A 27500-nucleotide genomic window follows, 5' to 3' on the forward strand; every position below is an offset into this window, starting at 1 on the left:
CAGCGAGAGGGAAGCGATTGGCAGCGAGTAAAGAGAATGCGGACGCCTCGGCGGCGGACGGCCGCCGCCGAACCGCCGGTGCGATGGAAAGGCCTACGTATCGGCTGCCTTACGAGCCACGCAGCCGGTAGCGTACCCGTGAGTTGGCGATCGAAAGCGCTGTCGGCCGAGAGTGTGTGTGTCTGTGTGTGTGTGTTACACGGCGGCCAAGGCGGACGAGAAAGAAGAAGAAGAAGAAGAAGAAGAAGCGGCAGCGAGAGGGAAGCGATTGGCAGCGAGTAAAGAGAATGCGGACGCCTCGGCGGCGGACGGCCGCCGGCTTGATGGAAAGGCCGACGTGTCGGCGCTGCGATACGAGCCACGCGGCCGCTACCGTACCCGTGACGGGGCCCGATTCCCGATTCGCGAGTTTGCGGGTCGGGGCCCGGCGGAATAGTCAGGCTCTAGGTGACCCTCATACCCCAAGGGGGTCCAGACTACTATGTAGGGTAGTCGTCGATCGGACGGTCGTACCCTATGACCCGCACCCCGAACCGCAGCCGATTGAAAGGCAGACGGTCGGCCGGCGGCCGGCCGGCCGGGAGCCGCCGCGTACCCGCAGAGCCGATCGAAAGAGGCCGAATTGAGAGCGACGCCTCGGCGGCGGACAGCCGCCGCCGAACCGCCGGCACCGCGATGGTAAGGCCGACGTGTCGGCTGCGATACGAGCCACGCGGCCGGTACCGTACCCGTGAGTTTGCGATCGAAAGCGCTGTCGGCCGGGAGTGTGTGCGGCCTAGCCGGCGGCGGACTAGGCGGACGAGAAGGAAGCGATTGGGAGCCAGCAAAAAGAATGCGGACGCTTCGGCGGCGGACTGCCGCAGGCGAGATGGAAAGGCCGACGTGTCGGCTGCGATACGGGCCGCCAAGGCGGACGAGAAGGAAGAAGGAAGAAGATGAAGAAGCCGAAGCAGCGAGTCGTGGCGGCAGCGAGAAGGAAGCGATTGTGAGCGAGCAAAGAGAATGCGGACGCCTCGGCGGCGGACGGCCGCAGCCGAACCGCCGGTGCGATGGAAAGGCCTACGTATCGGCTGCCTTACGAGCCACGCGGCCGGTAGCGTACCCGTAAGTTGGCGATCGAAAGCGCTGTCGGCCGGGAGTGTGTGTGTGTGTCTGTGTGTGTGTGTTACACGGCGGCCAAGGCGGCCAAGGCGGACGAGAAAGAAGAAGAAGCAGAGGAGGAAGAAGCAGCAGCAAGCGGCAGCGAGAGGGAAGCGATTGGCAGCGAGTAAAGAGAATGCGGACGCCTCGGCGGCGGACGGCCGCAGCCGAACCGCCGGTGCGATGGAAAGGCCTACGTATCGGCTGCCTTACGAGCCACGCAGCCGGTAGCGTACCCGTGAGTTGGCGATCGAAAGCGCTGTCGGCCGAGAGTGTGTGTGTCTGTGTGTGTGTGTGTGTGTTACACGGCGGCCAAGGCGGACGAGAAAGAAGAAGAAGAAGCGGCAGCGAGAGGGAAGCGATTGGCAGCGAGTAAAGAGAATGCGGACGCCTCGGCGGCGGACGGCCGCCGGCTTGATGGAAAGGCCGACGTGTCGGCGCTGCGATACGAGCCACGCGGCCGCTACCGTACCCGTGACGGGGCCCGATTCCCGATTCGCGAGTTTGCGGGTCGGGGCCCGGCGGAATAGTCAGGCTCTAGGTGACCCTCATACCCCAAGGGGGTCCAGACTACTATGTAGGGTAGTCGTCGATCGGACGGTCGTACCCTATGACCCGCACCCCGAACCGCAGCCGATTGAAAGGCAGACGGTCGGCCGGCGGCCGGCCGGCCGGGCGCCGCCGCGTACCCGCAGAGCCGATCGAAAGAGGCCGAATTGAGAGCGACGCCTCGGCGGCGGACAGCCGCCGCCGAACCGCCGGCACCGCGATGGTAAGGCCGACGTGTCGGCTGCGATACGAGCCACGCGGCCGGTACCGTACCCGTGAGTTTGCGATCGAAAGCGCTGTCGGCCGGGAGTGTGTGCGGCCTAGCCGGCGGCGGACTAGGCGGACGAGAAGGAAGCGATTGGGAGCCAGCAAAAAGAATGCGGACGCTTCGGCGGCGGACTGCCGCAGGCGAGATGGAAAGGCCGACGTGTCGGCTGCGATACGGGCCGCCAAGGCGGACGAGAAGGAAGAAGGAAGAAGATGAAGAAGCCGAAGCAGCAAGCAAGCAAGCAAGCCGAGCGAGTCGTGGCGGCAGCGAGAAGGAAGCGATTGTGAGCGAGCAAAGAGAATGCGGACGCCTCGGCGGCGGACGGCCGCAGCCGAACCGCCGGTGCGATGGAAAGGCCTACGTATCGGCTGCCTTACGAGCCACGCGGCCGGTAGCGTACCCGTAAGTTGGCGATCGAAAGCGCTGTCGGCCGGGAGTGTGTGTGTGTGTCTGTGTGTGTGTGTTACACGGCGGCCAAGGCGGCCAAGGCGGACGAGAAAGAAGAAGAAGCAGAGGAGGAAGAAGCAGCAGCAAGCGGCAGCGAGAGGGAAGCGATTGGCAGCGAGTAAAGAGAATGCGGACGCCTCGGCGGCGGACGGCCGCAGCCGAACCGCCGGTGCGATGGAAAGGCCTACGTATCGGCTGCCTTACGAGCCACGCAGCCGGTAGCGTACCCGTGAGTTGGCGATCGAAAGCGCTGTCGGCCGAGAGTGTGTGTGTCTGTGTGTGTGTGTGTGTTACACGGCGGCCAAGGCGGACGAGAAAGAAGAAGAAGAAGCGGCAGCGAGAGGGAAGCGATTGGCAGCGAGTAAAGAGAATGCGGACGCCTCGGCGGCGGACGGCCGCCGGCTAGATGGAAAAGGCCGATGTGTCGGCTGCGATACGAACCACGCGGCCGCTAGCGTACCCGTTTCGGGGTCCGAGTTCCCGAGTTCGCGAGTTTGCGGCTCGGGGTGCGGTGGGATAGTCACCCTCTAGGTGACCCTCATACCCCCAGGGGGTCCAGACTACTATGTAGGGTAGTCGTCGATCGGACGGTCGTACCCTATGACCCGCACCCCGAACCGCAGCCGATTGAAAGGCAGACGGTCGGCCGGCGGCCGGCCGGCCGGGCGCCGCCGCGTACCCGCAGAGCCGATCGAAAGAGGCCGAATTGAGAGCGACGCCTCGGCGGCGGACTGCCGCCGCCGAACCGCCGGCACCGCGATGGAAAGGCCGACGTGTCGGCTGCGATACGAGCCACGCGGCCGGTACCGTACCCGTGAGTTTGCGATCGAAAGCGCTGTCGGCCGGGAGTGTGTGCGGCCTAGCCGGCGGACTAGGCGGACGAGAAGGAAGCGATTGGGAGCGAGCAAAAAGAATGCGGACGCTTCGACGGCGGACTGCCGCCGGCGAGATGGAAAGGCCGACGTGTCGGCTGCGATACGGGCCGCCAAGGCCGCCAAGGCGGACGAGAAGGAAGAAGATGAAGAAGCCGAAGCAGCAGGCCGAGCGAGTCGTGGCGGCAGCGTGAAAGAAGCGATTGTGAGCGAGCAAAGAGAATGCGGACGCCTCGGCGGCGGACGGCCGCAGCCGAACCGCCGGTGCGATGGAAAGGCCTACGTATCGGCTGCCTTACGAGCCACGCGGCCGGTAGCGTACCCGTAAGATGGCGATCGAAAGCGCTGTCGACCGGGAGTGTGTGTGTCTGTGTGTGTGTGTTACACGGCGGCCAAGGCGGACGAGAAAGAAGAAGAAGAGGAAGAAGCAGCAGCAAGCGGCAGCAAGCGGCAGCGAGAGGGAAGCGACTGGCAGCGAGTAAAGAGAATGCGGACGCCTCGGCGGCGGACGGCCGCCGGCTAGATGGAAAAGGCCGACGTGTCGGCGCTGCGATACGAGCCACGCGGCCGCTAGCGTACCCGTTTGGGGGTCCGAGTTCCCGAGTTCGCGAGTTTGCGGCTCGGGGTGCGGTGGGATAGTCACCCTCTAGGTGACCCTCATACGCCAAGGGGGTCCAGACTACTATGTAGGGTAGTCGTCGATCGGACGGTCGTACCCTATGACCCGCACCCCGAACCGCAGCCGATTGAAAGGCAGACGGTCGGCCGGCGGCCGGCCGGCCGGGCGCCGCCGCGTACCCGCAGAGCCGATCGAAAGAGGCCGAATTGAGAGCGACGCCTCGGCGGCGGACTGCCGCCGCCGAACCGCCGGCACCGCGATGGAAAGGCCGACGTGTCGGCTGCGATACGAGCCACGCGGCCGGTACCGTACCCGTGAGTTTGCGATCGAAAGCGCTGTCGGCCGGGAGTGTGTGCGGCCTAGCCGGCGGACTAGGCGGACGAGAAGGAAGCGATTGGGAGCGAGCAAAAAGAATGCGGACGCTTCGGCGGCGGACTGCCGCCGGCGAGATGGAAAGGCCGACGTGTCGGCTGCGATACGGGCCGCCAAGGCCGCCAAGGCGGACGAGAAGGAAGAAGATGAAGAAGCCGAAGCAGCAGGCCGAGCGAGTCGTGGCGGCAGCGTGAAGGAAGCGATTGTGAGCGAGCAAAGAGAATGCGGACGCCTCGGCGGCGGACGGCCGCAGCCGAACCGCCGGTGCGATGGAAAGGCCTACGTATCGGCTGCCTTACGAGCCACGCGGCCGGTAGCGTACCCGTAAGTTGGCGATCGAAAGCGCTGTCGACCGGGAGTGTGTGTGTCTGTGTGTGTGTGTTACACGGCGGCCAAGGCGGACGAGAAAGAAGAAGAAGAGGAAGAAGCAGCAGCAAGCGGCAGCGAGAGGGAAGCGACTGGCAGCGAGTAAAGAGAATGCGGACGCCTCGGCGGCGGACGGCCGCCGGCTAGATGGAAAAGGCCGACGTGTCGGCGCTGCGATACGAGCCACGCGGCCGCTAGCGTACCCGTTTGGGGGTCCGAGTTCCCGAGTTCGCGAGTTTGCGGCTCGGGGTGCGGTGGGATAGTCACCCTCTAGGTGACCCTCATACGCCAAGGGGGTCCAGACTACTATGTAGGGTAGTCGTCGATCGGACGGTCGTACCCTATGACCCGCACCCCGAACCGCAGCCGATTGAAAGGCAGACGGTCGGCCGGCGGCCGGCCGGCCGGGCGCCGCCGCGTACCCGCAGAGCCGATCGAAAGAGGCCGAATTGAGAGCGACGCCTCGGCGGCGGACTGCCGCCGCCGAACCGCCGGCACCGCGATGGAAAGGCCGACGTGTCGGCTGCGATACGAGCCACGCGGCCGGTACCGTACCCGTGAGTTTGCGATCGAAAGCGCTGTCGGCCGGGAGTGTGTGCGGCCTAGCCGGCGGACTAGGCGGACGAGAAGGAAGCGATTGGGAGCGAGCAAAAAGAATGCGGACGCTTCGGCGGCGGACTGCCGCCGGTGAGATGGAAAGGCCGACGTGTCGGCTGCGATACGGGCCGCCAAGGCGGACGAGAAGGAAGAAGATGAAGAAGCCGAAGCAGCAGGCCGAGCGAGTCGTGGCGGCAGCGTTAAGGAAGCGATTGTGAGCGAGCAAAGAGAATGCGGACGCCTCGGCGGCGGACGGCCGCCGCCGAACCGCCGGTTCGATTGAAATGCCGACGTGTCGGCTGCGATACGAGCCACGCGGCCGGTACCGTACCCGTGAGTTTGCGATCGAAAGCGCTGTCGGCCGGGAGTGTGTGTGTGTCTGTGTGTGTTACACGGCCGCCTAGGCGGACGAGAAAGAAGAAGCAGGCCGAGCGAGTCGTGGCGGCGGCAGCAGCAGCAGCGGCGGAAGTAGCAGCGAGAAGGAAGCAATTGGGAGCGAGCAAAGAGAATGCGTACGCCTCGGCGGCGGACTGCCGCCGCCGAACCGCCGCGGCTCGATGGAAAGGCCGATGTGTCGGCTGCGATACGAACCACGCGGCCGCTAGCGTACCCGTTTCGGGGTCCGAGTTCCCGAGTTCGCGAGTTTGCGGCTCGGGGTGCGGTGGGATAGTCACCCTCTAGGTGACCCTCATACCCCCAGGGGGTCCAGACTACTATGTAGGGTAGTCGTCGATCGGACGGTCGTACCCTATGACCCGCACCCCGAACCGCAGCCGATTGAAAGGCAGACGGTCGGCCGGCGGCCGGCCGGCCGGGCGCCGCCGCGTACCCGCAGAGCCGATCGAAAGAGGCCGAATTGAGAGCGACGCCTCGGCGGCGGACTGCCGCCGCCGAACCGCCGGCACCGCGATGGAAAGGCCGACGTGTCGGCTGCGATACGAGCCACGCGGCCGGTACCGTACCCGTGAGTTTGCGATCGAAAGCGCTGTCGGCCGGGAGTGTGTGCGGCCTAGCCGGCGGACTAGGCGGACGAGAAGGAAGCGATTGGGAGCGAGCAAAAAGAATGCGGACGCTTCGGCGGCGGACTGCCGCCGGCGAGATGGAAAGGCCGACGTGTCGGCTGCGATACGGGCCGCCAAGGCCGCCAAGGCGGACGAGAAGGAAGAAGATGAAGAAGCCGAAGCAGCAGGCCGAGCGAGTCGTGGCGGCAGCGTGAAGGAAGCGATTGTGAGCGAGCAAAGAGAATGCGGACGCCTCGGCGGCGGACGGCCGCAGCCGAACCGCCGGTGCGATGGAAAGGCCTACGTATCGGCTGCCTTACGAGCCACGCGGCCGGTAGCGTACCCGTAAGTTGGCGATCGAAAGCGCTGTCGACCGGGAGTGTGTGTGTCTGTGTGTGTGTGTTACACGGCGGCCAAGGCGGACGAGAAAGAAGAAGAAGAGGAAGAAGCAGCAGCAAGCGGCAGCGAGAGGGAAGCGACTGGCAGCGAGTAAAGAGAATGCGGACGCCTCGGCGGCGGACGGCCGCCGGCTAGATGGAAAAGGCCGACGTGTCGGCGCTGCGATACGAGCCACGCGGCCGCTAGCGTACCCGTTTGGGGGTCCGAGTTCCCGAGTTCGCGAGTTTGCGGCTCGGGGTGCGGTGGGATAGTCACCCTCTAGGTGACCCTCATACGCCAAGGGGGTCCAGACTACTATGTAGGGTAGTCGTCGATCGGACGGTCGTACCCTATGACCCGCACCCCGAACCGCAGCCGATTGAAAGGCAGACGGTCGGCCGGCGGCCGGCCGGCCGGGCGCCGCCGCGTACCCGCAGAGCCGATCGAAAGAGGCCGAATTGAGAGCGACGCCTCGGCGGCGGACTGCCGCCGCCGAACCGCCGGCACCGCGATGGAAAGGCCGACGTGTCGGCTGCGATACGAGCCACGCGGCCGGTACCGTACCCGTGAGTTTGCGATCGAAAGCGCTGTCGGCCGGGAGTGTGTGCGGCCTAGCCGGCGGACTAGGCGGACGAGAAGGAAGCGATTGGGAGCGAGCAAAAAGAATGCGGACGCTTCGGCGGCGGACTGCCGCCGGTGAGATGGAAAGGCCGACGTGTCGGCTGCGATACGGGCCGCCAAGGCGGACGAGAAGGAAGAAGATGAAGAAGCCGAAGCAGCAGGCCGAGCGAGTCGTGGCGGCAGCGTTAAGGAAGCGATTGTGAGCGAGCAAAGAGAATGCGGACGCCTCGGCGGCGGACGGCCGCCGCCGAACCGCCGGTTCGATTGAAATGCCGACGTGTCGGCTGCGATACGAGCCACGCGGCCGGTACCGTACCCGTGAGTTTGCGATCGAAAGCGCTGTCGGCCGGGAGTGTGTGTGTGTCTGTGTGTGTTACACGGCCGCCTAGGCGGACGAGAAAGAAGAAGCAGGCCGAGCGAGTCGTGGCGGCGGCAGCAGCAGCAGCGGCGGAAGTAGCAGCGAGAAGGAAGCAATTGGGAGCGAGCAAAGAGAATGCGTACGCCTCGGCGGCGGACTGCCGCCGCCGAACCGCCGCGGCTCGATGGAAAGGCCGATGTGTCGGCTGCGATACGAACCACGCGGCCGCTAGCGTACCCGTTTCGGGGTCCGAGTTCCCGAGTTCGCGAGTTTGCGGCTCGGGGTGCGGTGGGATAGTCACCCTCTAGGTGACCCTCATACCCCCAGGGGGTCCAGACTACTATGTAGGGTAGTCGTTGATCGGATGGGTTCGCCGACTGGAAGGAATGTTTTAGCCTCTCATTAATTCCGACGGTCGGACCCGCCTAACCCGCCGCACGATTGCTTTTACACGGCCGGCGTGTCCTCGATTCTTCCGCCGACCACCTCCTCGCCTAGTAGTGAGCTACCTCGCCTTCGCTGACGACGTCGTTCCGCGCCCCGCGCCGCGTCAGATTAGCTCGCTCGCCTCGCCGACAGCCGCCTGCCCGCCTGTTCGTGCTGTCACCATCGACCGATCGGTATCCTCCTCTTCCTCGCCTACGCCAAGCACTCCGACCGGAAGGGATATCCTCGCCTCTCCTTTCTACTGACGGTCGGACCCGCTTAACCCGCCGCTCGATTGATTCTACACGGCCGGCGCGTCCACGATTCTTCCGCCGACCACCCGCCCGCCGCCTCGTAACGAGCCCCTCGCCCTCGCTGACGCCGTCGTTCCGCGCCCCGCGCCGCGTCAGATTCGCTCGTTCGCCCGCCGACAGCCGCCTGCCCGCCTGTTCGTGCTGTCACCATCGACCGATCGGTATCCTCCTCCTCCTCTTCCTCGCCTACGCCAAGCACTCCGACCGGAAGGGATATCCTCGCCTCTCCTTTCTGCTGACGGTCGGACCCGCTTAACCCGCCGCTCGATTGATTCTACACGGCCGGCGCGTCCACGATTCTTCCGCCGACCACCCGCCCGCCGCCTCGTAACGAGCCCCTCGCCCTCGCTGACGCCGTCGTTCCGCGCCGCGCCGCGTCAGATTCGCTCGTTCGCCCGCCGACAGCCGCCTGCCCGCCTGTTCGTGCTGTCACCATCGACCGATCGGTATCCTCCTCCTCCTCTTCCTCGCCTACGCCAAGCACTCCGACCGGAAGGGATATCCTCGCCTCTCCTTTCTGCTGACGGTCGGACCCGCTTAACCCGCCGCTCGATTGATTCTACACGGCCGGCGCGTCCACGATTCTTCCGCCGACCACCCGCCCGCCGCCTCGTAACGAGCCCCTCGCCCTCGCTGACGCCGTCGTTCCGCGCCCCGCGCCGCGTCAGATTCGCTCGCTCGTTCGCCCGCCGACAGCCGCCTGCCCGCCTGTTCGTGCTGTCACCATCGACCGATCGGTATCCTCCTCTCCTCTTCCACGCCTACGCCAAGCACTCCGACCGGAAGGGATGTCCTCGCCTCTCCTTTCTGCTGACGGTCGGACCCGCTTAACCCGCCGCTCGATTGATTCTACACGGCCGGCGCGTCCACGATTCTTCCGCCGACCACCCGCCCGCCGCCTCGTAACGAGCCCCTCGCCCTCGACTGACGCCGTCGTTCCGCGCCCCGCGCCGCGTCAGATTCGCTCGTTCGCCCGCCGACAGCCGCCTGCCCGCCTGTTCGTGCTGTCACCATCGACCGATCGGTATCCTCCTCCTCCTCCTCTTCCTCGCCTACGCCAAGCACTCCGACCGGAAGGGATGTCCTCGCCTCTCCTTTCTGCTGACGGTCGGACCCGCTTAACCCGCCGCTCGATTGATTCTACACGGCCGGCGCGTCCACGATTCTTCCGCCGACCACCCGCCCGCCGCCTCGTAACGAGCCCCTCGCCCTCGCTGACGCCGTCGTTCCGCGCCCCGCGCCGCGTCAGATTCGCTCGCTCGTTCGCCCGCCGACAGCCGCCTGCCCGCCTGTTCGTGCTGTCACCATCGACCGATCGGTATCCTCCTCCTCCTCTTCCACGCCTACGCCAAGCACTCCGACCGGAAGGGATGTCCTCGCCTCTCCTTTCTGCTGACGGTCGGACCCGCTTAACCCGCCGCTCGATTGATTCTACACGGCCGGCGCGTCCACGATTCTTCCGCCGACCGCCGCCTCGTAACGAGCCCCTCGCCCTCGACTGACGCCGTCGTTCCGCGCCCCGCGCCGCGTCAGATTCGCTCGTTCGCCCGCCGACAGCCGCCTGCCCGCCTGTTCGTGCTGTCACCATCGACCGATCGGTATCCTCCTCCTCCTCTTCCTCGCCTACGCCAAGCACTCCGACCGGAAGGGATGTCCTCGCCTCTCCTTTCTGCTGACGGTCGGACCCGCTTAACCCGCCGCTCGATTGATTCTACACGGCCGGCGCGTCCACGATTCTTCCGCCGAACCTCAATATCTCTCTCGCCATCCAGCCGGTTTCGTAAGCCGCGGCCGGGCCCCCTCGCAATCGTCGGCCCTCTAACAGTGCAGCCTCAGCCGAGCAACGAGCAAGTAGAAGCGGCGGCGGCGTCATCAGCGGTGAACGAAGCCCGCAAATCGTTTCCGCTGTCGTTATGCTTCCTTCTCGTTCTCTCTCTGGCAGCTGCCGACCGCGCAGTTTTCACCCAGCCTGCGTCCGCCCGAATACAGTGCGCTAGGCCGACGGTGCTGCACGCTTTGCGGCTCCACGAACATCAATATCTCTCTCGTCTTCCTTCCTGGCGTCGGCCGGCCAACATCGCCGTCGTCGCCGTCGCCTCCTCCTCGCCTTTCCGGCGCCATCCAGCCGGTTTCGTAAGCCGCGGCCGGGCCCCCTCGCAATCGTCGGCCCTCTAACAGTGCAGCCTCAGCCGAGCAACGAGCAAGTAGAAGCGGCGGCGTCATCAGCGGTGAACGAAGCCCGCAAATCGTTTCCGCTGTCGTTATGCTTCCTTCTCGTTCTCTCTCTGGCAGCTGCCGACCGCGCAGTTTTCACCCAGCCTGCGTCCGCCCGAATACAGTGGGCTAGGCCGACGGTGCTGCACGCTTTGCGGCTCCATGAACATCAATATCTCTGTCGTCTTCCTTCCTGGCGTCGGCCGGCCAACATCGCCGTCGTCGTCGTCGTCGTCGTCGTCGTCGCCTCCTCCTCGCCTTTCCGGCGCCATCCAGCCGGTTTCGTAAGCCGCGGCCGGGCCCCCTCGCAATCGTCGGCCCTCTAACAGTGCAGCCTCAGCCGAGCAACGAGCAACAAGCAACGAGCAAGTAGCAGCGGTGAACGAGGCCTGCAAATCGTTTCCGCTGTCGTTGTGCTTCCTTCTCGTTCTCTCTCTGGCAGCTGCCGACCGCGCAGTTTTCACCCAGCCTGCGTCCGCCCGAATACAGTGCGCTAGGCCGACGGTGCTGCACGCTTTGCGGCTCCACGAACATCAATATCTCTCTCGTCTTCCTTCCTGGCGTCGGCCGGCCAACATCGCCGTCGTCGCCGTCGTCGCCTCCTCCTCGCCTTTCCGGCGCCATCCAGCCGGTTTCGTAAGCCGCGGCCGGGCCCCCTCGCAATCGTCGGCCCTCTAACAGTGCAGCCTCAGCCGAGCAACGAGCAACGAGCAAGTAGAAGCGGCGTCATCAGCGGTGAACGAAGCCCGCAAATCGTTTCCGCTGTCGTTATGCTTCCTTCTCGTTCTCTCTCTGGCAGCTGCCGACCGCGCAGTTTTCACCCAGCCTGCGTCCGCCCGAATACAGTGCGCTAGGCCGACGGTGCTGCACGCTTTGCGGCTCCACGAACATCAATATCTCTCTCGTCTTCCTTCCTGGCGTCGGCCGGCCAACATCGCCGTCGTCGCCGTCGCCTCCTCCTCGCCTTTCCGGCGCCATCCAGCCGGTTTCGTAAGCCGCGGCCGGGCCCCCTCGCAATCGTCGGCCCTCTAACAGTGCGGCCTCAGCCGAGCAACGAGCAACGAGCAAGTAGAAGCGGCGGCGTCATCAGCGGTGAACGAAGCCCGCAAATCGTTTCCGCTGTCGTTATGCTTCCTTCTCGTTCTCTCTCTGGCAGCTGCCGACCGCGCAGTTTTCACCCAGCCTGCGTCCGCCCGAATACAGTGCGCTAGGCCGACGGTGCTGCACGCTTTGCGGCTCCACGAACATCAATATCTCTCTCGTCTTCCTTCCTGGCGTCGGCCGGCCAACATCGCCGTCGTCGTCGTCGCCTCCTCCTCGCCTTTCCGGCGCCATCCAGCCGGTTTCGTAAGCCGCGGCCGGGCCTCCTCGCAATCGTCGGCCCTCTAACAGTGCAGCCTCAGCCGAGCAACGAGCAAGTAGAAGCGGCGGCGTCATCAGCGGTGAACGAAGCCCGCAAATCGTTTCCGCTGTCGTTATGCTTCCTTCTCGTTCTCTCTCTGGCAGCTGCCGACCGCGCAGTTTTCACCCAGCCTGCGTCCGCCCGAATACAGTGCGCTAGGCCGACGGTGCTGCACGCTTTGCGGCTCCACGAACATCAATATCTCTCTCGTCTTCCTTCCTGGCGTCGGCCGGCCAACATCGCCGTCGTCGCCGTCGCCTCCTCCTCGCCTTTCCGGCGCCATCCAGCCGGTTTCGTAAGCCGCGGCCGGGCCCCCTCGCAATCGTCGGCCCTCTAACAGTGCGGCCTCAGCCGAGCAACGAGCAACGAGCAAGTAGAAGCGGCGGCGTCATCAGCGGTGAACGAAGCCCGCAAATCGTTTCCGCTGTCGTTATGCTTCCTTCTCGTTCTCTCTCTGGCAGCTGCCGACCGCGCAGTTTTCACCCAGCCTGCGTCCGCCCGAATACAGTGCGCTAGGCCGACGGTGCTGCACGCTTTGCGGCTCCACGAACATCAATATCTCTCTCGTCTTCCTTCCTGGCGTCGGCCGGCCAACATCGCCGTCGTCGTCGTCGCCTCCTCCTCGCCTTTCCGGCGCCATCCAGCCGGTTTCGTAAGCCGCGGCCGGGCCTCCTCGCAATCGTCGGCCCTCTAACAGTGCAGCCTCAGCCGAGCAACGAGCAAGTAGAAGCGGCGGCGTCATCAGCGGTGAACGAAGCCCGCAAATCGTTTCCGCTGTCGTTATGCTTCCTTCTCGTTCTCTCTCTGGCAGCTGCCGACCGCGCAGTTTTCACCCAGCCTGCGTCCGCCCGAATACAGTGCGCCGCGTCAGATTCGCTCGCTCGCTCGCTCGCTCGCTCGCTCGCCCCGCCGACAGCCGCCTGCCCGCCTGTTCGTGCTGTCACCATCGACCGATCGGTATCCTCCTCCTCCTCGCCGACCCGCGGCCTCGTCGACGTCGTCTTCGAGGACCCGGTCAGGTTACGCCGCTGACCTCGTGTCGCGTCGCCGCCGGCGCGGCGGACGGGCTAGTTGTCGCTTCCCGATCCGCCACAGGCGACGCGACGTCACCGAAAGAGAGCGGTGCTGTGTGTTCGTCCCGCTAGACCGGGACGGATCAACAACCGTGGCTACAACTCCGGGTTTCGCGGCGGTGGTGCCCCCCCCGCAATCTCCTCGCGCTCGCCCATCCCGGCATCGTCGTTGCTTTGGCTCGTTCGGCGGCTGCCGACAACGCCGTTTTCGTCATCGCACACACGCTTCTCGTTGACCGCAGCCCGTGCTGTCGCAATCGTTTCGGCTCGCTCGCTTCCCCGCTCGTCGTCCTTCTCGCGTGGCGGCGGCGGCGGCAGCAGCAGCAGCCAGAAACCGCCTCGCTTCTTCAACCCGCACCGGCGCCCGTCCTACCGCAGCGGCCCGGTGTGCGGCAGTCGGATCGCAAACCGTTTCTACTCGGCGAACTCTTTTTCTTCCGTCTGGCGCGCTTTTCCGCTGCTACAGCAGAGCGGCGGATTAGGACGCGTAACGTACGTACGAACGAACGGCTACCGCAGCAGCAGCAGCGGCGGCCGCGATTTTTCAGGCTCCTCCTCCTCCTCCTCTTCGCTTTCGTTTGCTCTCCGCGCGGCGGCGGCGGCGATGGCAGCAGCGGGACTTCCGCCTCGACATCCGCCTCGACTTCCGCTCTCAGCCGACCGACGCGACGGTGACGCTACTACAGCGACGACGACGACGACGACGACGATACCTGGTTGATCCTGCCAGTAGTCATATGCTTGTCTCAAAGCTTAAGCCATGCAAGTGTAAGTTCATGCCGTAAACGAATGGTGAAACCGCGAATGGCTCAGGAACCGGACCTAATCCTCGGGACCGTATTCCTCACCGCGAGGAGAGTGGATAACTGTGGCAATTCTAGAGCTAATACATGCAACCGAAGCCGCGATCGCAGGTCGCACCCGGGCGTCGGGCCGAAAAACGGCTTCCGGCAGCAGCAGCGGTCTTCGTCGCCGCAGCGCCTCCGCGTGCTCGGCGTCGTCCCAGCCGCTGCCGGTCGTCGCCGGCGCCCGCTCGGCCGGGTTGGTTCCGGGACTGCTCGCCAGTTCCCGCCGCCGCCGGTCGCGACGATACGGTCGGCCTTCCGCATTGGTCGCGGCGCAAATATTAGACTGAGACCGACGCGTACGGGCCGTCGCAGCAGCCGCCGTCGCCGTGCTTCGCACGCGCGCGGGTCTAGGCGTGCGTCGGCTTCACGCCCCTTCGATTTTGGTGACTCTGGATAACTGTCAGTACGATCGCACGGGCTAGTATCGACTAGCCTTCGCGCGACGGGTCCCCCGCGAGTCCGCCCTATCAACTGTCGACGGCCCGGTAAGTGCCGACCGTGGTGGCAACGGGTAACGGGGAATCAGGGTTCGATTCCGGAGAGGGAGCATGCGAAACGGCTACCACATCCAAGGAAGGCAGCAGGCGCGCAAATTACCCACTCCCGGCACGGGGAGGTAGTGACGAAAAATAACGACGCGGGACTCTGTCGAGGCCCCGCGATCGGAATGAGTACACTTCAAATCCGTTAACGAGGATCGACCGGAGGGCAAGTCTGGTGCCAGCAGCCGCGGTAATTCCAGCTCCGGTAGCGTATATTAAAATTGTTGCGTTTGAAAAGCTCGTAGTCGGAATTCGGGTCTCGAAAACGTGCCCCAGCACGTTCGGGGCGACGGCGCCGTCGCGGGCGTGCCTCGCGCGCGTCCGCTTCGGTCGTCCGTTCGCACTCCCGGCCCTATTCGCCGGTGCGTGCGCGGTCGGGCCGCGGAGCTCTGCGCGCATCGTCGCTGCGACGGTCTCTCCGGTAGCCCGTCACCCGCCTCCGTAGCTTCCGCTTCCGTCCTCTCGGTCGGTCGGTCGGTCGGTCGGCATCGGCATCGGCACGCGATCGTTCGGCCTCGCCGCCGTCGTCGCTGCTGCTGCCGCCGCCGCCGTCTCCTCCGTCGCTTGCGGCGGTACGCGGTGTTTTCGGGGGAAACAAACGGGGGTCGAGCGTCGCCCGGGGCATCGCCGCTCGCACGCGTTTCGGTAGCGCGTCCACCTCCCGGTCGTTTCGGCCCGCACGGTTCCTCCGAGGGTGCTCTTCGCCGAGTGTCCGAGGCGGCCGGTACGTTCACTGTGAAAAAATTAGAGTGCTCAGAGCGAGCCCCGCCGGCTTGCATACGAAAAGCATGGAATGATGGAAAATGGCCTCGTCCGCGCGTCATCCGTCGGTCTCCGTTCACGACGAGGCAATGATCGAAGGGAGCGATCGGGGCCACTCGTATTGCGACGTTAGAGGTGAAATTCTTGGATCGTCGCAAGACGCACTGCAGCGACGGCGTGTGGCAAGCACGTTTTCCTCGATCAAGAGCGAAAGTCGGAGGTTCGAAGACGATCAGATACCGTCGTAGTTCCGACCGTAAACGATGCCGACTGGCGCTCCGCCGGCGTTCGCTTCGATGACCCGGCGGGGAGCCTGCGCGGGAAACCATAGTCGGTTCCGGGGGGAGTATGGTTGCAAAACAGAAACTTAAAGGAATTGACGGAAGGGCACCACCAGGAGTGGAGCCTGCGGCTTAATTTGACTCAACACGGGAAAACTCACCCGGTCCGGACACCGGTAGGATTGACAGATCGATAGCTCTTTCTCGATTCGGTGGGTGGTGGTGCATGGCCGTTCTTAGTTGGTGGAGCGATCCGTCTGGTTGATTCCGATAACGAACGAGACTCCGGCCTGCTAACTAGCGCGTCGATTAGTGCTTTTCCGGTAGCGAGGCGGCGCCGAAGCCATCGTCGGTAGCTCCGCGCGCGGCCCGTGCTTGCCGTTGCCGCCGCTCTCCTTCGCGTCCGGCGCTGCGGCCGCGTCCGGCAACTGCCTTCTTAGCAGCCTTTCGTGCTCCGCTCCTCGCGGGTTGGTGTGCGGGTTGGTCTGGGATGGCGGTTCGCACGCGGCGTGGTTGCGGCGTCGGTTGCGGAGCGGCGGCGGTGACTCGGTCGGCTCGGCCCGCGCGAGCCCGGCGGCGGCACGCCGTCGCGCCCGGGCCAGTCGGTTGGCGAACGCAGCGCTTCTTAGAGGGACGGGCGGCAGAAAGCCGCACGAGGCGGAGCGATAACAGGTCTGTGATGCCCTTAGATGTCCGGGGCCGCACGCGCGCTACACTGGAGGTATCAGCGGGCGCGTCTCCCCCGGCCCGAGAGGGTCGGGAAACCTCTGAACCACCTCCCGTGATAGGGATCGGGGCCTGGAACCAACCCCGTGAACGAGGAATTCCCGGTAGGCGCGGGTCATCAGCCCGCGTCGATCACGTCCCTGCCCTTTGTACACACCGCCCGTCGCTACTACCGATCGAACGGTCCGGTGAGGTCCTCGGATCTGGCCGACGAGTTCGCTTACGCGCGGCGGCGTTCCGCGCCGTCGCCGGCGCGTTCTCTGATGGCCCGGAGAAGACGACCGAACCCGATCGCTTAGAGGAAGTAAAAGTCGTAACAAGGTTTCCGTAGGTGAACCTGCGGAAGGATCATTACCGCAGCAGCAGAAGCAGCCCTGCTCCGCTCCTCCGTCTCCTCCTCCTCCTCGCCTTTCCGGCGCCAGCCAGCCGGTTTCGTAAGTCGCGGCCGGGCCCCCTCGCACTCGTCGGCCCTCTAACAGTGCAGCCTCAGCCTCAGCCGAGCAACGAGCAAGTAGAAGCGGCGTCATCAGCGGTGGACGAAGCCCGCAAATCGTTTCCGCTGTCGTTATGCTTCCTTCTCGTTCTCTCTCTGGCAGCTGCCGACCGCGCAGTTTTCACCCAGCCTGCGTCCGCCCGAATACAGTGCGCTAGGCCGACGGTGCTGCACGCTTTGCGGCTCCACGAACCTCAATATCTCTCTCGCCTCCTCCTCCTCGCCTTTCCGGCGCCATCCAGCCGGTTTCGTAAGCCGCGGCCGGGCCCCCTCGCAATCGTCGGCCCTCTAACAGTGCAGCCTCAGCCTCAGCCGAGCAACGAGCAAGTAGAAGCGGCGGCGTCATCAGCGGTGAACGAAGCCCGCAAGTCGTTATGCTTCCTTCTCGTTCTCTCTCTGGCAGCTGCCGACCGCGCAGTTTTCACCCAGCCTGCGTCCGCCCGAATACAGTGCGCTAGGCCGACGGTGCTGCACGCTTTGCGGCTCCACGAACATCAATATCTCTCTCGTCTTCCTTCCTGGCGTCGGCCGGCCAACATCGCCGTCGTCGTCGTCGTCGCCTCCTCCTCGCCTTTCCGGCGCCATCCAGCCGGTTTCGTAAGCCGCGGCCGGGCCCCCTCGCAATCGTCGGCCCTCTAACAGTGCAGCCTCAGCCTCAGCCGAGCAACGAGCAAGTAGAAGCGGCGGCGTCATCAGCGGTGAACGAAGCCCGCAAGTCGTTATGCTTCCTTCTCGTTCTCTCTCTGGCAGCTGCCGACCGCGCAGTTTTCACCCAGCCTGCGTCCGCCCGAATACAGTGCGCTAGGCCGACGGTGCTGCACGCTTTGCGGCTCCACGAACATCAATATCTCTCTCGTCTTCCTTCCTGGCGTCGGCCGGCCAACATCGCCGTCGTCGTCGCCTCCTCCTCGCCTTTCCGGCGCCATCCAGCCGGTTTCGTAAGCCGCGGCCGGGCCCCCTCGCAATCGTCGGCCCTCTAACAGTGCAGCCTCAGCCTCAGCCGAGCAACGAGCAAGTAGAAGCGGCGGCGTCATCAGCGGTGAACGAAGCCCGCAAGTCGTTATGCTTCCTTCTCGTTCTCTCTCTGGCAGCTGCCGACCGCGCAGTTTTCACCCAGCCTGCGTCCGCCCGAATACAGTGCGCTAGGCCGACGGTGCTGCACGCTTTGCGGCTCCACGAACATCAATATCTCTCTCGTCTTCCTTCCTGGCGTCGGCCGGCCAACATCGCCGTCGTCGTCGCCTCCTCCTCGCCTTTCCGGCGCCATCCAGCCGGTTTCGTAAGCCGCGGCCGGGCCCCCTCGCAATCGTCGGCCCTCTAACAGTGCAGCCTCAGCCTCAGCCGAGCAACGAGCAACAAGCAACGAGCAAGTAGCAGCGGTGAACGAGGACTGCAAATCGTTTCCGCTGTCGTTGTGCTTCCTTCTCGTTCTCTCTCTGGCAGCTGCCGACCGCGCAGTTTTCACCCAGCCTGCGTCCGCCCGAATACAGTGCGCTAGGCCGACGGTGCTGCACGCTTTGCGGCTCCACGAACATCAATATCTCTCTCGTCTTCCTTCCTGGCGTCGGCCGGCCAACATCGCCGTCGTCGTCGCCTCCTCCTCGCCTTTCCGGCGCCATCCAGCCGGTTTCGTAAGCCGCGGCCGGGCCCCCTCGCAATCGTCGGCCCTCTAACAGTGCAGCCTCAGCCTCAGCCGAGCAACGAGCAAGTAGAAGCGGCGGCGTCATCAGCGGTGAACGAAGCCCGCAAGTCGTTATGCTTCCTTCTCGTTCTCTCTCTGGCAGCTGCCGACCGCGCAGTTTTCACCCAGCCTGCGTCCGCCCGAATACAGTGCGCTAGGCCGACGGTGCTGCACGCTTTGCGGCTCCACGAACATCAATATCTCTCTCGTCTTCCTTCCTGGCGTCGGCCGGCCAACATCGCCGTCGTCGTCGCCTCCTCCTCGCCTTTCCGGCGCCATCCAGCCGGTTTCGTAAGCCGCGGCCGGGCCCCCTCGCAATCGTCGGCCCTCTAACAGTGCAGCCTCAGCCTCAGCCGAGCAACGAGCAAGTAGAAGCGGCGGCGTCATCAGCGGTGAACGAAGCCCGCAAGTCGTTATGCTTCCTTCTCGTTCTCTCTCTGGCAGCTGCCGACCGCGCAGTTTTCACCCAGCCTGCGTCCGCCCGAATACAGTGCGCTAGGCCGACGGTGCTGCACGCTTTGCGGCTCCACGAACATCAATATCTCTCTCGTCTTCCTTCCTTTCCTCGCCTCCGCGTCGGCCAGCATCAGCAGTGCTGGTAGGCGTAGTAGTAGTAGTAGTAGTAGCAAATACCGAAACCCTGGACGGGGGATCACTCGGCTCGTCCGTCGATGAAGAGCGCGGCTATCCGCGTGAACTGATGCGAATTGCAGGACTCAGTGAACATCGACACCTCGAACGCACATTGCGGCCCCGGGATCCCATCGTCCCGGGGCCCCGTCCGGTCGAGAGGCGGTCACGACACGAAAAAGCCGTCCGCCGTTGCAGCAGCAGCAGCGGCGGGGAGTCGGGAGTCGCAGGAAAGGGCGCGCGCCGTGGAAGCGGGCGGGCAGCGTGAACAGCTCGCCTTTCGTTCTCGCTACTGCTTCTGCTTCCGGCACGACTAGCGAGCGCGCGCCGCTCGATCCTCCGTCTCCCGCAATGCCAGACCGTCATCGCTGCGACACCTGCCACGGAGCGGCCGACATGTGCAGTAGCAGCAGGGAACGCACCGTCCGCCGTTCGTGCGCACTCTTCTGCCTGCCGCCCTCGCCGTCGTTGCCTCCTCTTATTACTCCGTGGCGGCCGTTGCCGCCGCCGCCGCCGCCGCCGCAGCCGTCTGCATCTTCGGTCGGTGTTCGCTCTGTGGATCTCGTTTGCGAGCGTTCGTGCAGGCCGACGAAGACGACGACGACGACGACGACGACGACGAATCGAATGCGGTTTGCCGCAGCGACGACTTTTTTTTTTTTCTAAGCTGCCCTCGACTCGGACGAGACTACCCGCCGAACTTAAGCATATCGCTAAGCGGAGGAAAAGAAACCAACCGGGATTCCCTAAGTAACGGCGAGTGAACCGGGAGAAGCCCAACGCCGAATCTCGTCGGCCGCGCCGGTCGTCGAGAGCTGTGGCGCAAGGGTCGTACACGGTCGATCGTTTCGCCCGGCTAGGTTCGGAGTCCCCTCGATCGGGGCTGCCCAGAGCGGGTGCCAGGCCCATTCGGAGCCGGCGGCGATCGGCGGTGTTTCTTTTCGGCCCGAGAGTCGGGTTGCTTGGGAACGCAGCCCAAAGCGGGTGGTAAGCTCCATCCAAGGCTAAATACGGGGACGAGTCCGATAGCCGACAGGTACCGCGAGGGAAAGTTGAAAAGAACTTTGGAGAGAGAGTTCAAGAGACCGTGAAACCGCCCAGGGGTAAACGGGTAGGACCGCTCACCGCGATCGCGAGGGGACTCAGTCCGCTGCCACTTTCACCCCCGCCTCCTAAGGCGCCGTCGTCGCCGACGAACGCGTCGGTGGCGGCCGCTCGTTTCCGCGGGCGGTCGTCTGCCGCCTCGTCGGCGCTCGATTTCCGTGGCGCCGGCATCGGACGCACTTCCCCTCCGATCCGTCGTCGCGACCCGTTCCCGTCGGGCCGGTAGGCGCGCGGCGTCCGCAGGTCGCAGACGAGCGCCTCGGCGTCCGGAACCCGTTCACGCGGGGATCGACCGGCGTCGGGATCCACGCGCTTCTCTCGACCGGGCCCGTCGCTCCACGAAAGCGCAGGCACGGCTAACCGACGGAGACGGGCTAACGCACCTCGCCCTCAGCACTCACGACGCAGCGAGTCGCGAAAGCGACGCGGCCGCCCGCCTGCTCCTTCTTCTTCTACTACTTCTTCTACTTGCTCCTCGTCTTTGCGCGTGGTGCTACAGCAGCAGGAGCGGTGGTTGTTGGAGGAGTCGGCGGGATCGCCCGAAAAGCCGCCCGCTGCTGCCGGTCAGCGACGAGCATCGGCAACCTACCCGACCCGTCTTGAAACACGGACCGAGGAGTCCCAGTCGACTGCGAGTCGTTGGAGCCTTTCACTTTGCGAACTCCGACGGCACAGCGAAAGCGAGAACGTGACACGTCGCCGCTCGGGGGAAGGGAGTTGGGCCGCTGTCGCAGCAGCCGCCGCAGTTGCTGCCGCCGTCGTCTAATCTCGTCGGTTGCTGCAGCATCAGCGGTGGTGGTGGCGGCGGCTCGCTTCTTTTTTTGTAACACGCGGCGTTTCGAAGCATCGTTCCCGGGTCGGGCCCGCGCGTTCGCGCTCGAAAGCGCGCGTTCCCGCTCCGACTCAGGTGTAGCAGGCGGCCGGGGACCCGAAAGATGGCGATCCACGCCCGGTCGGGACGAAGCCAGAGGAAACTCTGGTGGAAGTCCGAAGCGCCTCTGACGTGCAAATCGATCGTCGGAACCGGGTGTAGGGGCGAAAGACCAATCGAGCCGTCTAGTAGCTGGTTCCCTCCGAAGTTTCCCTCAGGATAGCTGGCGCCAGCAGGAGAACGACACGCAATTCCGTCCGGTAAAGCGAACGACTGGAGGCCCCGGGGACGTTGACGGCCTCGATCTACTCTCGAACTCGGAACGGGCGAAACGGGCCGCGCTACTCCTCTCCCGAACGGAGGCGGCCGTTTACGAATCGTTGGGAATAATGATAATTATTTTGCGCGTTTCTTGCGACGAATGCACGGTGCCAAGTGGGCCACTTTTGGTAAGCAGAACTGGTGATGTGGGATGAACCGAACGTCCGGCTAAGGTGCCCTACGCTTCGCCCATTAGATCCCCGAAAGGGTGTCGGTCGATATAGACAGCAGGACGGTGGCCACGGAAGTCGGAATCCGCTCAGGAGTGTGTAACAACTTACCTGCCGAATCGACCGGCCCCGAAAATGGATGGCGCTGGAGCGAGCGACCGATGCCGGACCGGCCGGGCGACAGGTTGCGCGATCGCCGGCGAGGCGACTTTCCGATGCCCGGTCGAGTAGGAGGGCGCCGCGGCGTGCATGGAAGCCGCGGGCGCGAGCCCGGGTGAAGCCGACCGCGGGTGCAGATCTCGGTGGTAGTAGCAAATATTCGAACGAGACCTTCGAAGACCGAAGTGGAGAAGGGTTCCGTGCCAACGGCGGTCGAGCACGGGTCAGTCGGTCCTAAGAAGCGGGCGAAAGCTTCCACGAAAGGCGCCGGATCCGTCACGAAAGCGGTTGTAGCAAATATAATAGCAGCAGATGCGGCCGGCCTCGCATCGAAAGGGAATCGGGTTAATATTCCCGAACCCGAACTCGGAGAGTGCTCGTCCGGCGGTGGGAACGCGGCGCGCCGCTCTTAGCAGCGCGTTTGTCGTCGAAGCCGGCGGTCGGGCGAAGCAGCGGCAACGCAAGCGAGCCCGGAGACGTTGCCGGGAGCCCCGGGAAGAGTTCTCTCTTCTTCGTAAAGGACCGCGTCCGTGGAATCGGCTCGTCCGGAGATACGGATATGGTACCTGTAGAGCGCCGCGTCTCGGGCGGCGTCCGGTGCGCTCTCGGCGGCCCTGGAAAATCCGGGTCCGTAACGATTCGCAGCTCTCGAGTCGGTCCGTACCCACCATCCGCAGCAGGTCTCCAAGGTGTACAGCCTCTCGTCGATAGCGCCAATGTAGGTAAGGGAAGTCGGCAAAATGGATCCGTACCTTCGGAAGAAGGATTGGCTCCGAGGACCGGGTCGGTCGGGCCGTGTGTGTCGCTGCGCTCCCGCGCGGCGGTTGCTTCGCCGTTCGCTCGGCGTCGCGCTGCTGCAGCGGGCGCCGGAACACGTCTTCACGCGAAGCGGCGGATCGGTACGGGGCTGTAGCGTTGGCGTCGGACTCGGCATCTCGGGCGCCTTTCCGGCCGTCGTTTGCGCCGCCTTCCGTGGCGGCGGGCAACTCGCTTCGCGTCGGTGTGCGGTCGCGCCTTCGGTCAACGGGAGTTGGCGGCTTCTTCGTCGGGTAGGAAAGTCGGTTGGTCGGTCGGTCGGTCGGTCGCGTGCGGCATAGTCGTCAGCACGTCGCGTCCTCGCGGCGGAAAGCGGTGGTTGTCGCCGCGTCGGTCCTCCTCCTCCTCCTCCTCCTCCTCTCGCACGCGCGGCCTTCTCTCGCGTCGGCGTTCCGCACCTCCCGACGCGCGGTCGGGCCGCCGTCGCATGTCGGCGCGCGGCGGTTTCATACGGGGCGCCCGGGGCGTAGTGGGCGCGAACAACACGGCTCCACACCCGAGACGCCGTGGAGCGACACGGCTTTGGGCTCGCCGTCGCGTCGGTGCTCGCGGCCCTCTGTTCCCGCCTTGCGTGGGGTCGTGCGGTCGTTGCACCGCGACGCGCGGCAGGCGTTCGGCCGGCGGCGAACGGTCGACTCGGAACTGGTACGGACCGGGGGAATCCGACTGTCTAATTAAAACAGAGCATCGCGTAGCCGGCCGAGCCGCACAGACGCGATGTGATTTCTGCCCAGTGCTCTGAATGTCAAAGTGAAGAAATTCAACCAAGCGCGGGTAAACGGCGGGAGTAACTATGACTCTCTTTCGTGGGGCCTGTTGGTTGTGATCTGCTGGGACTCAGCGGGCAGACTCACTTACCGTGATACGCTTTAGGGTGAGGTCCGGTTTGTTGGAGCCCGCTGTTTTTTACTCGGTAGATGGATGCACCACCAGGTAGGCCCGGTACGTTATGATCTTCTGGGACTCAGTGGGCAGACTCACTTACTGTGACATACCTTGTGGTTTAGTCCGGTTTGTTGGAGCCCACTGTTTTTTACTCAGTTGATGGATGCACTGCCGGGCTTCACCCTTATGGACACTACCTTGGCGTGGTGAAAGAGCTTACGTCCGTGTGGGGTTGCATGCTGGATAGATCAGGTATCATGCCAGATATATGCCCCCACATTGGACAAACTAAACGTGTCCGTTGTTTCCTCAAAGCGGTGCCATTTTATTGGTGAGGACCATGTAGTGCATGGGTGATCCTGATTAGGGAGGTATAGGCCTCCTTGCTAGGGGTGGTGGACTACCGTTAGTCTGCCGTCTAGTTGTCCCGCGTTATCTATTAATAGATTAACCCGTCTGTGTTGACTGTCGTAGGGTGTAGTGCTATGGAGTTCCCAGCTGGGCGAATAGTCTTTCATTGTCTCGACTTAGATTAGATGGGGGGCCCTCAAATGGGGGGGCCCTTTATGATCTATTGGTGTTTGATTGGTTGGTTCCAAAGTTTGATTGGTCGGGTCCCTCAATAGGGGGGTCCTGTCGCTTAGGATTCGATGATTGTCTTAGCGCCCGGTTGGTAAAGCCTGGCGTGTTGTTGCTCGTGCTGGTATGGATTTAGAAACCTGGTGAAATGTGAAAGCTTGCTACCATGGGGCGGGTAGACAAGCTTGCTACCATGGGGCAAGTGGCCACACCGCCAGGATGTCTGATAAAAAGGACTTGGCTGAAATCTATTGCTAGCATTGGGTGTATGCGTTGCCGGGTTGAACCTTCTGTGGCCTGCATTTCTGTGGCTAGTTGATTAGTCGGAGGGCATTCTGTTCGGCTAGAGTGATGGTGGTCTATCTTCCTGGTAGGGTTTGGCCTTATGCCTCCCGTAAGTATAACTTGATCAGTTTTGCCTGTATACTCATGGTAATTGCCGTACCATAATCATGAATAATAATAATAAGATTGAAAACATACGGCAGCCAGGCGCCGTAAATCTGGTGGCCCGTGGGTCCGGGACGGGGCCGGCAGGTCAGGCTGAGCATGATAACCAAACAGGCTTGGCCGTACAGCTACCTTCCCCTGTTGTGGATAATGGACCATCTCCGCAGCATGGTATGATTAGTGGTCCTACTGGTAACAACTGGAACGGCGACGGGGGTGTTAATAAGCTCCCGTCGCTGATATATGAAAAAAAAAGAGAGGGACTGTTCAGGTTAATTTATCCGACTCATACGCTAGTGGTGAAGGGGACACAGCTTCCTAAAGAACTTGCTCAGGATTCCCTCCATGACATCCACTCTCTTATTTTAGAAGTGGATCGAGAGGTTGAGAATGGGATATTATATCCCACTCCTGCAGGAAGCGAATTTTCGCTCCCTATCCCATGCGGATCATGCTCTATTGCCTGTCCGCTATGTCCTCAGCGTTTTTCTTCTCCCCGTCGCTGGGGAGAACATTTAGAAGGTAGACATGGTATAAAGCCTGTCTACAAATGCAGTAAGTGTGACAGGGAAAGCGGACACCTACATTCGATGAGGTGTCACGCTGGCAAATGTAATGCCCTATCTCGAGCCTCAAGTCCCGTCAGACTCCCGTTTAAGTGTGACCACTGCAGCCGTTCTTTTTTGACGGCTGTAGGCCGATCCCAGCACGAACGTCACAAGCATCCTGTGGCTGCTAATCAGCGCAGGATAGCTGCTCACAAAGCTGAGCTAGCGAAAAAGCGTGCGGATCGGGCAGCCGCTGCCGAGGCAACAGGCCGAAGACGCAGAGGCTGTTGGTCAGATGAGGAAATAGCGGTCCTCGTCAAGAAGGAGGCCGAACTTGTAGAGGCAGGTGTAAGATACATAAACGTAGAGATAGCACGATTCTTGCCGAATAAAACATGTAAACAAGTAGGGTCAAAAAGAGCAGACCTGGCCAAAAGGGCCCGTAAGGGTCATCAAGGGTCGGGTCTGCATGATAATAGTTCCCTGTCGCAAAGAGAGGTGCAATCCTCCCCCCAAATGGAGTGGAGAGATCGATTCCTTGATGCGGCCAGTCCTGGGCATACCCGCTGGTCAGCAGTTTTCTGCGAGGCCCAATTGGAACTCGTGGAGGACGGGTCAGCGACTGCCTGGGACAATTTTGTTCGAAAAGTTGAGGACTGGCTAGAGCATAATAAATCACGCAGGGAGAACACTACTAGCGTTAGAAGTCAAAGAGGGTTAATGAACAGTCCTAATTTTAGGAGGCAAGGCAAACGTAGAAGCTTTGCCATAGCACAGAACTTATACAAGACTAAGAAGAAGAGGCTCCTTGCAAGGATATTGGAGGAGGACATAGATCAGGGCTGCCCAATCCCTCTATATTCTATAGAGGAATTTTATGGGCAAAGATTCTCGACACCAGGCCCTGAGGTGGATCTCTCTGACTACCCTTCTTCCTCCATAGTGGATAGTGTTCCTATTTTGAAACCATTTTCGATGGAGGAGATAAAGGTTAGTCGTAGAAAGATGGATGCCACCTCGGCGGCGGGCCCTGATGGTCTCACTGTTGGTGATATTAAAGCAGTGGACCCATCCGTCCTAGCTAATATCTGCAATTGCATGTTGCTGGCCGGGAAGATACCCGACGTCCTGAAGCGAGGTAGATCCGTCCTCGTATCAAAGAGGGCGGATGATCCTTATGATCTTACCAATTGGCGACCATTAACGATATGCTCCGCGGTATATCGACTTTTTAGTAAGATGATCGCCAAACGTATGCTTCAGGTAACTCCCCTTAACCCGATTCAAAGAGGGTTTATCCAGGCCGATGGCTGCAGTGAGAATTCATTTCTCCTGCGTCAGCTTGTCGGTCGAGCGATGGGGAGACCAGCACGACTGAGAATACCGCGGCTAGAAGTGGCCTTCATGGATCTCGCCAAGGCCTTCGATACAGTCTCGCACTCTTTAATGTATGCGGGACTACGGAGACTTGGTTTTCACGAGCATGTAATAGTGCTCGTGAAGGGGATCTATGAAAGTAGCACAACTAGATTCTCAGTAGGAGGACAGGTTAGTGAGCCCATTGCGATTCGCCGGGGTGTTAGACAGGGGGACGCGCTCTCGCCGATCCTCTTCAACATTGCCATTGATCCGCTGCTAGATTCATTATCTACCAGCGGGGATTTGCGTGTGGAGGGGATCCGGATGGATGGAATTGCGTACGCAGACGACTTGGCTCTGGTCGCGGCGACGCGTGAGGGTCTCCAGGCGCTAGTTAATAGATGCTTGGGGTTCTTCCGCAAGGTCGGACTTGGGCTTAATGTCGGAAAGTGTGCGTGGTTCTCCATCCGTGGCTTGAGTAAGACCTTCCTAGTCAACGATAGCACCCCGCCGGGTATCGATGGGTTCACTATTAAGTCAGTAGAACCAGGGGAGAAAGTATCATACCTAGGTGTAGATATTCCCACGTGGAATCTTAACTCGAATCGGGAGTTTAATTTCGATTCAGTGGAGCAAGTGTCACTAGATATCGATAGGATTAATAGTGCTCCGCTGAAACCCCGACAGAAATTCCTCTTACTGCAGCAACTGTATCTGCCGAGACTTTTTTATAGTCTTGTGCAGATGCTGCCATCGAGAGGAATTCTCGAGAGGCTTGACACGGCCATCCGCGTGGGAGCTAGGAAAATGTTACATCTCCCTGAAACTACATCCTCTTCTTTCCTTTACTGCAGCCGGCGTGATGGCGGGTTAAGCCTTCACCAAATGGTAAGACTTGTACCAAAATGTGTCATCCGCCGAAATCTTCGCCTGCTGACCTCGGGGTATGTCTCAGTTAGAAAAGTTGCGGATTCTGCAGGATTAGCCGAACAGAACCAGCAACTGATAGTTTCCTTCAATTTGCCGTTGTTACCTGAGGGCGCGACCGAATATGACCCTGATATCCGGCTGATTCATACCCATAAATGGGCGGCTCAGCCGGTGCATGGTGTCTGTGCGGTGGCGTACCGAGGGGATACAATTGGCAATAGCTGGATCAGTAGGCCGGGTAGGATTACTGAGGGGTGCTACTTAGGTTTGCTTAAGATGCGCTCCAATGTATACCCTACCCGTGAAACTCTGACACGTGGGTCAAGAG

At 62.6% G+C, this 27500-nt stretch overlaps 1 non-coding gene and 2 pseudogenes across 1 annotated transcript; all 3 read left to right on the forward strand.

Annotated features, from left to right (window-relative positions):
• The first annotated feature begins 13727 nt into the window (after positions 1 to 13727).
• Positions 13728 to 16530, forward strand: LOC149131749 (small subunit ribosomal RNA; annotated as a pseudogene).
• A 2456-nt stretch (positions 16531 to 18986) lies between these two features.
• Positions 18987 to 19145, forward strand: LOC149131750 (5.8S ribosomal RNA). Its single transcript, XR_016237464.1, has one exon. It is a non-coding gene; the product is annotated as a 5.8S ribosomal RNA (ribosomal RNA).
• A 503-nt stretch (positions 19146 to 19648) lies between these two features.
• Positions 19649 to 27500, forward strand: part of LOC149131751 (large subunit ribosomal RNA) — a 10198-nt pseudogene continuing 2346 nt past the window's right edge.

This window comes from Octopus bimaculoides, chromosome 19, assembly GCF_046866305.1.
Source record: "Octopus bimaculoides isolate indiv1 chromosome 19, ASM4686630v1, whole genome shotgun sequence".
NCBI classification, from domain to species: domain Eukaryota; kingdom Metazoa; phylum Mollusca; class Cephalopoda; order Octopoda; family Octopodidae; genus Octopus; species Octopus bimaculoides.